The sequence below is a fragment of the Eretmochelys imbricata genome, chromosome 9 (assembly GCF_965152235.1).
Source record: "Eretmochelys imbricata isolate rEreImb1 chromosome 9, rEreImb1.hap1, whole genome shotgun sequence".
Taxonomy (NCBI): Eukaryota; Metazoa; Chordata; order Testudines; family Cheloniidae; genus Eretmochelys; species Eretmochelys imbricata.
The window spans coordinates 48421333-48434041 of NC_135580.1; the positions used below are offsets into that span (position 1 = coordinate 48421333).

Below are 12709 nucleotides of genomic sequence, written 5' to 3' on the forward strand. Positions count from 1 at the left end.
TTGAAGCAACGCCTTGTCAACAGTGGTTCTCCACTTGTAGGGTAACTCTCTTCTCTTCATGTGCCAGTATATTTATGCCTGTATCTGTAATTTTCACTCCATGCATCTGAAGAAGTGGGGCTTTTTATCAACGAAAGCTTGTGCCCAAATAAATCTGTTAGTCTTTAAGGTGTCACTGGACTCCTCGTTTTTTTTCAGCTGAGAACTCTTCAACCCACTTTCCCCTGGGAAGTGTGCCTTCCAGATTGCCTTGAGTGGGACCATACAGAGATTTCCAGAGAAAGAAAGATTACTAACCTGTAAGTGCTGCTGTTCTAGGAACATCTCTGTTTATTCAAACTACCCACCAATATTCCCTTCTTCCTTAGGTTCTCTATTTATTCTTAGACCCTGAGACTGAGGAGAAAGGAACAGAGGTGGTTGAAAAGCTGCACTCCCTTATAGAGACTCAGGTGCTGAATATTCACAGGCACCACATGGCACTTATGAAACGTACAGTTACTAATTGTAAGCTGGTGGAGCAGGACCTTATCTGGTCGTTTTAGTAGCAGTTCAGAATAGTGGTGGGCATAGATCCAGGAGTCAGGTGCCGGCTGAGGGTGAAGCTGGAATCACGGTCGAGGAGCCAAGCCAAGGGTCGGAACCAGGGTCACGATCAGGACACCAAGCCAAAGGGTAAGTTGAACTCAGGGTCAAGAAGCCAAGCCAAAAGTTGGAACTGGAGTTAGGATCAGGAACAAGGCAGGGCATCAAAGACTAGACTGGAGAGGACAGGGGGTTGGGCTGGAACAAGGGCTGGAGGAAGGACCAAGACAAGCCCAGCTCCGGGTGTGGTACGCACTGAGCAACCACTATGCTGCTGTCATTGTAAGGCTCAAGTGGCAGGCTGCTGGCTCCCCTGCCCAATCAGGAAGCAAGGCCATTTGGAAAAGGCTCATTGGGCCTGCTGGGCTTGCTGATTTGCCTAGCTATCAGTCAGGGAGCCAGCTGTGCTCCTGACTGCCCCTTCCCCTAGGGGACCTTCCAGGGGCCCTGGTCTTAGTTTGTTGGAGTTTCGCTGGTGAAATTCCTATAACAGGAAAGGGGTATGGATGTTTTCTGTGGCCTCCAAGGATTGCTTCTCCAGCCCGTACCCCTTCCAGTCCACTAGGTATTGGAGCTTACCCTGATCCATTAGGAATCAAAGATTTGATGGACCTCATATTCTTCCTGCCTTGGACCATTATGGGTGATTGTGGTGGATCCATCTGATTGGGGAAGGGGTTGTTGATTGGTTTAGGTGGGAGAAATGAAAGATGGGGTGGCTCTTGAGGGTCTCCAGGAGCTGGAGTTTGAAGATCACTGGATATATTTTCTGGGTGGTCTGAAAAGGCTGGAGATAATTGTAGTTGAGCTTGGCAGAGGGATGGGATGACTTTAAATTCTGGGCTGGAAGACAGACCTTATTACCTACATTTAAGTCCAGGGCAATATAACAATAGTGGTCAGCATAGCTCTTAGAAGACTCCTTGGCAGCAACCAAATGCTCTGTAAGCTCTGATGAGTTTGCTGAAGATGGAGGGCCAAGTCCATGGCTGCCAAGACAGAAGGGGCCTTCTGATAGTTCAGGCTGAAAATGGGGGAGAAAATCAAAATATCCAAAGAATGGGCTTTGCTGGGTGGAGGCATGGATTGCATTATTATAAGCAAATTTGGCTAGGCATAATGGGGGAATCCAATAGTCTTGGTAAAAATTCAAGAAACAGCAGAGGTACTGTTCCATTGTTTGGTTGACCCTTTCGGTCTGGCTGTCAGTCTGAAGATGGTAGGCAGTTGAGATGAGGGGTTTGGTGCCAAGAAGGCAGAGGAATTCTTGCTAGAACCAGGAGACAAATTGGGTGCCCCAATCAGAAATGAGGTCTTCTGGCATGCCATGGCATGCTAGAAGACATGTTCCAAAAAGAGCTGTGCCATTTCATGGCCTGATTGAAGGGTACGGTAGGGGTGAAATGGGCCATTTTTTTCAGGAGGTCCACAATTGTCAGGACCACCAAGTGCTCTTGAAAGTGAGGCAACTCCACGATGAAGTCCATTGAGAGGGTGGACCAGGGGTGTGGAGGCATGGGAAGGGGCTAGAGAAGGCCCAGTGGTCTCATGTGATATTTTTCAGTGTGGGCACAGAGATCACACATCTTAACATAGTCCTTGATGTCTTTTCATTTGTTTACCATCAGAAATACCTTGAAATCAGATTCTTAAACTAGACAAAATATCCTGCCCTGGGGAAGTCATGGCACAACCTCAGTACTTGTAGTTGGGGGTCTCCCTCAGGAGTGTAATGGTGATCCCTATGGGTAGAGGAGGCCTTGCTGTAGATGGAAGCTTGACCCCAGGGAGGCATAGGGATTTTCCAGGGACTGGCAGATTGGTGCCATAGATAGGTCACTGGGGAGCAGATGATGGTCATTAGATGGCCTTTGCCAGTCCTTCTGATGAAATGGGAGGGTTTGATAATGGTGGTCAGAGCTTTCTCCTCTACTTTGTAGTGCTCGTTCTTGTGGGACAGGGCATCTGCCTTCTCCATTTTAGTCCCTGGGTGTAGGTGACTGTAAAATTGAATCTGGATAGAAAAAGTGTACACCAGATCTGGCGTTGGTTTAACCGTCAGGCTGTCTGTCTGTATTCTAGTTTTTTGTGATCAGTCCAAACTTGGACAGGAGTGTGGGCCCTTTTGAGGAGATAATGCCACTCCTCAAAGACAGCCCTCATGGCCAGGAGTTCCTTGTCTCATGTCATAGTTTTTCTCCATTAGGGTCAATTTCCAGGAAAAAATGGTGCAGAGGTGAAGTAGCTGGTGGGAAACTGCAAAGTGGGAAAGAACTTCACCTATTGCAAAGTCTGAGGCATCAGTTTCAATGATGAAGGCCTGAGTGAGGTCTAGGTGGGTTCAAATGGGGGTGGATGTGAAGGGTCTTTTCAGGTTATCGAATGCGGCCTGTGTGTCAGTGGACCAGGTGAATCTGGCCCTTCTCCTTGTGGAGGGACATTAAGGAAGCGACCAGGCTGGAAAACCCCTTAATGAATCGCCTGTAAAAATTTGCAAAACCCAGGAATCACTGTGTCCCACACACATTTGAGGGTGCCTTCCAGTGTCATCACCACTACCTAGCAGGGGTCTATGGCGAGGCCTGCTGGAGAGATAATGTAACCCAAGAACTACACCATCTCCTTGTCAAGTTCACACTTCACAGGCTTGGCATAGGGTTGATTCTGTAGCAAAGCCAATCTAGAATGATATGTACATGACGGCCATGGAGCTCTTGATTTTCAGAGACGATGAAAATGTTGTCTATATAGATGGACCATGCCAGCTAGGAAGGTGGAGGGACAAATAAATTGCTTCCATAGGTTTTCCTCTAGGTAATTCCGGAATGGTCTGTGTAGGTCTGGCTCAGAGAGAGTGTAAATGCCTCCAAAGAGAAGCTCCACTCCCCAGATGGAGTTTGATAGGGCAGTCATAACTGTGGTGCAGTGGTAGGGTGTCCATCTTCTGTGTGTTGAACACCTTGGTGAACTCCAGGTATTTGACAGGAATCTTAGGTGTGGTTGGGCCCACCGTTTTGTGTCTCTGGGAATCTTGGGGGTTGGAGCGCACCATAGAGTGTGGTCAACTGAGGACAGGGGCTCAGGAAACATTCTCATTGCAGGGAGCAGAAGAGCACTGTCCTTGACTGCCAGCAAATTAGGGGGTCACGGGCAATGAGCCATGGGGCACCAACAACAACTGGTGAATGCAGGGCACAGATCACCTCAAACTACATGTTTTCCTGGTGGCCACTGCTGGTGGTGATCTCTGTGGGCACCATCTCATATGTGATGGGCCCTAAAGAGAGGGGTGACCCCTCATTGGGCTCAACAAACTCAGGAGAGTCTTTGCGGGGGGTAGTAATCTGATGATTTTTGACAATTTCTTGGTTGACACAATTACCAGATGTGCCTGAGTCAACAAATGCCTCCAAGCAGATGTCAGGCATCATGGAGTGCCAGAGGGAGGGGAAGATGTGTGATGTGCTGGTTAGGGATTCTCAAGATTCCAGCAAAGTGGCAGCAGAGTGGCTTACTGTGAGGTGAAGTAAAACACTGACCCAGCCCCGGCCCCCTTACTGGGACTGGGTTCTGGTGTTTCCTAACCTGGAGGAGTTTTGGTTCTTGGCTGAGCATGTTACAGAATGCTTGGATTACTCGCAGTACAGACAGAGAACTAGAGCTTTTTCTCATTGTACTTTTTCTCATTGTAGAGTTGGGGTCGAACTTGGTCACTCTGCATCGGCTTGGAGTCTGTTGGATTACCCAGAGTTGCATATGACAGAGAGGTCCAATTTGATGAGGGTCAGAGACTGCCCTTGTTCCATTAGCCCATTAGCAATCAGGGTGGATAAAAATCAATGATTTTTTTAAAAGAAATCAACTATTTTTTTTAAAAAAATCGGATTTTTTTGATAAAATGCTTTTTGAGGAAAAAACTTATCTAAAGATAGTTTTAATTAAGATACATTATAGCTCAAACATATCTCATCATGTAATAGGGATTATAAATTCTAATTCTATACTATGAAACAATATATTCATGTAATGTTTCAGAAAAGTTTTGTAAATGAGTTCCAATAGTTCATGGATTAGGGACCCAATTTTATGGGGTTCCAGGGGCATCTTTATCGATTATTTAGGTTAATCTTTCTATCTACCCAATGGGACTCAGTGCTCAGTCTAGAAGATACCATCAGAGATGCCTAGTTTTGCAGTTCTCAAACTGTGGATTTGTCTCCAGAGATAACATGTTTGTTAACAGCAAAAAATGTTTTTAAATAAATAAATAAATAATATATAGAAGTGAGAAAAACAGACCTCAACCCTATTGTCCCTCTGCAAATTTGTGTACACAGAGTCAATCCCTTACCTCTCCCTAAAAGTGCAAAGTTTCAAAAAGTTCAGTGAATAGAAGATTGTTGGGGGTGGAATAGATCTGGACAAGGAGAAGAAGTCTGGAGATAAATGTGAGAAGGGAGAGACAGGCAATAGAAACAAAAGTTGAAACTGTTTGAGCAGCATATTCCAGAAGTCTTGAGATCTTTCTCAGAGTATGTCTACACTATGGAATTAGGTCGAATTTATAGAAGTCGGTTTTTTAGAAATCGGTTTAATATATTCGAGTGTGTGTGTCCCCACAGAAAATGCTCTAAGTGCATTAACTCGGCGGAGTGCTTCCACAGTACCAAGGCTAGAGTCGACTTCCAGAGCGTTGCACTGTGGGTGGCTATCCCACAGTTCCCGCAGTCTCCGCTGCCCTTTGGAATTCTGGGTTGAGATCCCAATGCCTGATGGGGCTAAAACATTGTCGCGGGTGGTTCTGGGTACATATCGTCAGGCCCCCGTTCCCTCCCTCCCTCCATGAAAGCAAGGGCAGACAATCGTTTCGCGCCTTTTTTCCTGAGTTACCTGTGCAGACGCCATACCACGGCAAGCATGGAGCCCGCTCAGGTAACCGTCACCGTATGTCTCCTGGGTGCTGACAGACGCGGTACTGCATTGCTACACAGTAGCCGCAACCCCTTGCCTTGTGGCAGCAGATGGTGCAATACGACTGGTAGCCGTCATCGTCATGTCCGAGGTGCTCCTGGCCATGTCGGCCGGGAGCGCCTGGACAGACATGGGCGCAGGATCTAAATTTGGAGTGACTTGACCAGGTCATTCTCTTTAGTGCTGCAGTCAGTCCTATTGAACCGTCTTATGGTGAGCAGGCAGGCAATACGGATTGCTAGCAGTCGTACTGTACCGTCTTCTGCCGGGCAGGCAAGAGATGAGGAAGGCTAGCAGTCGTATTGTACCATCTTCTGCCGGGCAGGCAAGAGATGAGGATTGCTAGCAGTCCTATTGCATCATCTTCTGCCAAGCAGCCATGAGATGTGGATGGCATGCAGTCCTTTTGCACTGTCTGCTGCCAGCCAAAGATGTAAAAGATAGATGGAGTGGATCAAAACAAGAAATAGACCAGATTTGTTTTGTACTCATTTGCTTCCCTCCCTCCCCTGTCTAGGGGACTCATTCCTCTAGGTCACACTGTAGTCACTCACAGGGAAGGTGCAGCGAGATAAATCTAGCCATGTATCAATCAGAGGGCAGACTAACCTCCTTGTTCCAATAAGAACGATAACTGCACCATTTCTTATTGGAACCCTCCGTGAACTCCTGCCTGAAATACTCCTTGATGTAAAGCCACCCCCTTTGTTGATTTTAGCTCCCTGAAGCCAACCCTGTAAGCCGTGTCGTCAGTCGCCCCTCCCTGCGTCAGAGCAATGGCAAACAATCGTGCATCTGAGTTGAGAATGCTGTCCAGAGCAGTCACAATGGAGTACTCTGATGGGGCTAAAACATTGTTGCGGGTGGTTCTGGGTACATATCGTCAGGCCACCGTTCCCTCCCTCGCTCCGTGAAAGCAAGGGCAGACAATCGTTTCGCGCCTTTTTTCCTGAGTTACCTGTGCAGATGCCATACCATGGCAAGCATGGAGCCCGCTCAGGTAACCATCACCCTATGTTTCCTGGGTGCTGGCAGACATGGTACTACATTGCTACACAGCAGCATCAACCCCTTGCCTTGTGGCAGCAGACGGTACAGTATGACTGGTAGCCGTCATCGTCATGTCCGAGGTGCTCCTGGCAACGTCAGCCAGGAGCGCCTGGACAGACATGGGCGCAGGGACGAAATTTGGAGTGACTTGACCAGGTCATTCTCTTTAGTGCTGCAGTCAGTCCTATTGAACCGTCTTATGGTGAGCAGGCAGGCGATACGGATTGCTAGCAGTCCTATTGCATCATCTTCTGCCGGGCAGCCATGTGATGTGGATGGCATGCAGTCCTTCTGCACCGTCTGCTGCCAGCCAAAGATGTAAAAGATAGATGGAGTGGATCAAAACAAGAAATAGACCAGATTTGTTTTGTACTCATTTGCTTCCTCCCCCTCCCCCGTCTAGGGGACTCATTCCTCTAGGTCACACTGCAGTCACTCACAGAGAAGGTGCAGCGAGGTAAATCTAGCCATGTATCAATCAGAGGCCAGACAAACCTCCTTGTTCCAATAAGAACAATAACTTAGGTGCACCATTTCTTATTGGAACCCTCTGTGAACTCCTGCCTGAAATACTCCTTGATGTAAAGCCACCCCCTTTGTTGATTTTAGCTCCCTGAAGCCAACCCTGTAAGCTGTGTCGTCAGTCACCCCTCCCTCCGTCAGAGCAACATCAGACAATCGTTCCGCGCCTTTTTTCTGTGCGGATGCCATACCAAAGCAAGCATGGAGGCCACTCAGCTCACTTTGGCAATTAGGAGCACATTAAACACCACACGCATTATCCAGCAGTATATGCAGCACCAGAACCTGGCAGAGCGATACCGGGCATGGAGGCGACGTCAGCACGGTCACGTGAGTGATCAGGACATGGACACAGATTTCTCTGAAAGCATGGGCCCTGCCAATGCATGCATCACGGTGCTAATGGAGCAGGTTCATGCTGTGGAACGCCAATTCTGGGCTCGGGAAACAAGCACAGACTGGTGGGACCGCATAGTGTTGCAGGTCTGGGACGATTCCCAGTGGCTGCGAAACTTTCGCATGCGTAAGGGCGCTTTCATGGAACTTTGTGACTTGCTTTCCCCTGCCCTGAAGTGCATGAATACCAAGATGAGAGCAGCCCTCACAGTTGAGAAGCAAGTGGCGATAGCCCTGTGGAAGCTTGCAACGCCAGACAGCTACCGGTCAGTCGGGAATCAATTTGGAGTGTGCAAATCTTCTGTGGGGGCTGCTGTGATGCAAGTAGCCCACGCAATCAAAGATCTGCTGATATCAAGGGTAGTGACCCTGGGAAATGTGCAGGTCATAGTGGATGGCTTTGCTGCAATGGGTTTGCTGAGTTGAGAATGCTCAGAGAACTGTGGTGGGGCCATAGACGGAACCTATATCCCTATCTTGGCACTGGAGCACCAAGCCAGCGAGTACATAAACCGCAAGGGGTACTTTTTCAATAGTGCTGCAAGCTCTGGTGGATCACAAGGGACATTTCACCAACATCAACGTGGGATGGCCGGGAAAGGTACGTGACACTCGCATCTTCAGGAACTCTGGTCTGTTTCAAAAGCTGCAGGAAGGGACTTTATTCCCAGACCAGAAAATAACTGTTGGGGACATTGAAATGCCTATATGTATCCTTGGGGACCCAGCCTACCCCTTAATGCCATGGCTCATGAAGCCGTACACAGGCAGCCTGGACAGTAGTCAGGAGCTGTTCAACTACAGGCTGAGCAAGTGCAGAATGGTGGTAGAATGTGCATTTGGACGTTTAAAGGCGCGCTGGCGCAGTTTACTGACTCGCTTGGACCTCAGCGAAACCAATATTCCCACTGTTATTACTGCTTGCTGTGTGCTCCACAATATCTGTGAGAGTAAGGGGGAGACGTTTATGGCGGGGTGGGAGGTTTAGGCAAATCGCCTGGCTGCTGGTTACGTGCAGCCAGACACCAGGGCGGTTAGAAGAGCACAGGAGGGCGCGGCACGCATCAGAGAAGCTTTGAAAACCAGTTTCATGACTGGCTAGGCTACGGTGCGAAAGTTCTCTTCGTTTCTCCTTGATGAAACCCCCCGCCCGTTGGTTCACTCTACTTAACTCCCCTCCTCCCTTCGATCATTGCTTGCAGAGGCAATAAAGTCATTGTTGCTTCACATTCATGCATTCTTTATTCATTCATCACACAAATAGGGGGATGACTACCAAGGTAGCCGAGGAGGGGTGGTGGAGGAGGGAAGGAAAATGCCACACAGCACTTTAAAAGTTTACAACTTTAAAATTTATTGAATGCCAGCCTTCTTTTTTGGGCAATCCTCTGTGGTGGAGTGGTTGGTTGGCCGGTGGCCCCCCCAACCGCATTCTTGGGCGTCTGGGTGTAGAGGCTATGGAACTTGGGGAGGAGGGCGGTTGGTTACACAGGGGCTGTAGTGGCAGTCTGTGCTCCATCTGCCTTTGCTGCAGCTCAACCATACACTGGAGCATACTGGTTTGGTCCTCCAGCAGCCTCAGCATTGAATCCTGCCTCCTCTCATCACGCTGCCGCCACATTTGAGCTTCAGCCCTGTCTTCAGCCCGCCACTTGCTCTCTTCAGCCCGCCACCTCTTCTCCCGGTCATTTTGTGCTTTCCTGCACTCTGACATTATTTGCCTCCATGCATTTGTCTGTGCTCTGTCAGTGTGGGAGGACAGCATGAGCTCAGAGAACATTTCATCACGAGTGTGGTTTTTTTTTCTTTCTAATCTTCACTAGCCTCTGGAAAGGAGAAGATCCTGTGATCATTGAAACACATGCAGCTGGTGGAGAAAAAAAAAGGGACAGCGGTATTTAAAAAGACACATTTTATAAAACAGTGGCTACACTCTTTCAGGGTAAACCTTGCTGTTAACATTACATACATAGCACATGTGCTTTCGTTACAAGGTCGCATTTTGCCTCCCCCCACCGCGTGGCTACCCCCTCAACCCTTCCCCCTCCCCGTGGCTAAAAGCGGGGAACATTTCTGTTCAGCCACAGGCAAACAGCCCAGCAGGAATGGGCTCCTCTGAGTGTCCCCTGAAGAAAAGCACCCTATTTCAACCAGGTGACCATGAATGATATCTCACTCTCCTGAGGATAACACGAGAGATAAAGAACGGATGTTGTTTGAATGCTGGCAAACATACACTGCAATGCTTTGTTGTACAATGATTCCCGAGTATGTGTTACTGGCCTGGAGTGATAAAGTGTCCTACCATGAAGGATGCAATAAGGCTGCCCTCCCCAGAAACCTTTTGCAAAGGCTTTGGGAATACATCCAGGAGAGCCACGAACGCCAGGGCCTGTTATGGTCTCTGTCCTTCATGCCCTGGGAGATTTTGACAAAGGTTTTGGCATTTCGAAAACTGTAACGGAGTTCTGATAGCACGGATTCCTCTTCCCATACAGCGATCAGATCCCGTACCTCCCGTTCAGTCCATGCTGGAGCTCTTTTGCGATTCTGGGACTCCATCATGGTCACCTCTGCTGATGAGCTCTGCATGGTCACCTGCAGCTTGCCACGCTGGCCAAACAGGAAATGAGATTCAAAAGTTCGCAGTTCTTTTCCTGTCTACCTGGCCAGTGCATCTGAGTTGAGAGTGCTGTCCAGAGCGGTCACAATGGAGCACTCTGGGATAGCTCCCGGAGACCAATACCGTCGAATTGTGTCCACAGTACCCCGAATTCGACCCGGCAAGGCCGATTTAAGTGCTAATCCACTTCTGAGGGTGGAGTAAGGAAATCGATTTTAAGAGCCCTTTAAGTCGAAATAAAGGGCTTCATCGTGTGGATGGGTGCAGGTTTACATCAATTTAACGCTGCTAAATTTGACCTAAAGTCCTAGTGTAGACCTGGGCTCAGTGTAGCCTTCATTGATTTGAGATCTACCATACCATTCTTTCAGTAGAAGGGAAAACCTATAATGGCAGCAGGCTGTAAAAGAGACCCAGTTTGGGAATATTTTAATGAAGTTCCTCTGCCTGTGGGTAAGACAGGCACGCGTGCAAAATGCAAACAGTGCAACAAAGAAATGCAAGGTCTGGTTTCCCAAATGAAACAATATCATGAGAAGTGTTCCTTCTCAGGAGGAAGCTGTGTTGAAGATGATGAAAGGAACATGTCTGAACATGCAGGATTTTCAGGTTGGTAACAACCAACAGGAATGTACTTTTATGTAGAATCCATGATTAAATCGAGTCTTCCTGAGTAGCGATTTAAATCAAATCCATCCTGTTATCAGTCCTAATGTACAGCTTGATCAGGGCCCCCGAGGGCACGTGCGGGTTCTACCTGAGCTAATTCATCTTTAAAAGGATCATTGAGTCCTTGCTGGAAGTGATTTTGTTGCACGGCCTCATCCCAGCAGGGATCGGCTTCCAGGCGTTGAAACATGGTTGCATATCTGATGATAGGCTGGGACCCCTGCCAGAGGGCTTGGAGTGCAGCTTCTGCAATGCGCTCTCTGTTAGGGTCATCAAAAATACTTGCCATTGTCTAGACAGACTCCTCAAAGTGTTCAAGAAGAGGGTTAGACAGCTCCAGTAGTGGGGAAGCCTATACCAGGGCCTCTCTGGTAAGCAGACTAATCACAAGTCCTACTTAGGAACAGTCTGTGCGGTGTGATAGCAGTTGCAGTGTGAAGAGCAGGTGATATTAATTCGTAAACCCCCGGAATTGGGACAGTCTCCAATGAAAATGTCAGATGGGGGACCTTGGGCTCTCAGGTAGCAGGTGGGAGGGTCGGGAGCTTGCAGGCACCATCCTGGCATGTACACCTGAGCCTGAAGGACTGCATTCTGTTCTAAAAGTGTGACCCTCCCTACTTCTGACCCTTGTGGACTGTTCAAACTGTAAACTGCCAGGGTGTGGTCAGCCTTCTTAGGGTGGAGTGGGACCTTATCTGGTGGTTGCAATGGCAGTTTGGGATAGTGTTGCGCGTCCATGTAGGAGTCAGGTGTCAGCACAGGGTGAAGCCAGAATGAGGAGCCAAGCCAAGGGTCAGAACCAGAGTCAGGAGCAGGGCTGGGAGCCAAAGACTAGACTGGAGCTGGGGTGAAACCTGGAACAAGGGGTGGAGGCCAGGAGCAGGGCACAAGCACAGCTGGGGATGTGGTATGCACTGAGCTACTGCTCTACTGCTGCCGCTTGAAGGCTCATGTAGTGGGCCGCAAGCTCTTCTGCCCAGTCAGGAAGCATGGTCATTTGGAGAAGGCTCATTGTGCTCAGCTGAGCTTTCTGGGTTGCCTAGTGATGAAGCTGGGGGCCAGCTGTGATCCTGACACTAATAACTGAGATTTAGTCATGGGTATTTTTAGTAAAAGTCATGGACAGGTCACAAGAAATAAACAAAAATTCACAGCCCATGACCTCTCCATGACTTTTACTAAAAATATCCATGACTAAATCTCTGCTCCTGGGCCCTGCTGCTCTGGGGGGGCCCTGCCCCAGTGGTAGGGGCTGATTGCTCCGGGGGGCCCACTACTCCAAGGCCCCCGGGGACCACACTCCCGATGACCCCGGGACCGCTGCTGCTCGAGTGGTCCCCAGGGCCACCCTTGGAACCGATGCTGGGCGCTCCCTGGGGCCACTGCTCTGGCGACTCCTCGGACCATTGCGGCTGGGACACTCCCCAGGACCGCTGCTTGGGTGCTCGCTGGGGCCAGCTGCCCAGGGACACTCCAGCAGCAGCCAGTGCGGCTGGCCCTGGGGCTGCTCCAGCGGCGACTGGCTGCGGGGTGCCCGAGCAGCTGGCCCCGGGTTCAGCCACACTGGCTCCTGCAGCTGTGGAAGTCACGGAGGTCGTGAAAGTCACGGAATCTGTGACAGAATCACAGCCTTACTAATAGCTAACCTCCCCTCCTTTTGTTTCCAGGAAATCAGTATCTAAAAAAGCAGTAAATGCATATATCATTGGCAGGCTGGCATATTCAAGAACATGTGAAGTTCAGTTTTGTCCTAGAATTGTCATCTTCTGCAGCCAACTTCAAACAGTTTTTATCTCGAAGATTTAGGGCAACAGCACATATCTTTAGAAAGAATTATGGCTGAGACTCAGGCTCACAGCAAGAATCAAGGATTTGCTTAGCAGTGGTTTT

The 12709-nt window shown here is 49.0% G+C and overlaps 1 protein-coding gene across 5 annotated transcripts in view; it reads left to right on the top strand.

Moving 5' to 3' along the window:
* STAG1 (STAG1 cohesin complex component) overlaps nucleotides 1–12709 on the top strand; it is a 373810-nt gene that overhangs the window by 297118 nt on the left and 63983 nt on the right. The window lies entirely within an intron of this gene.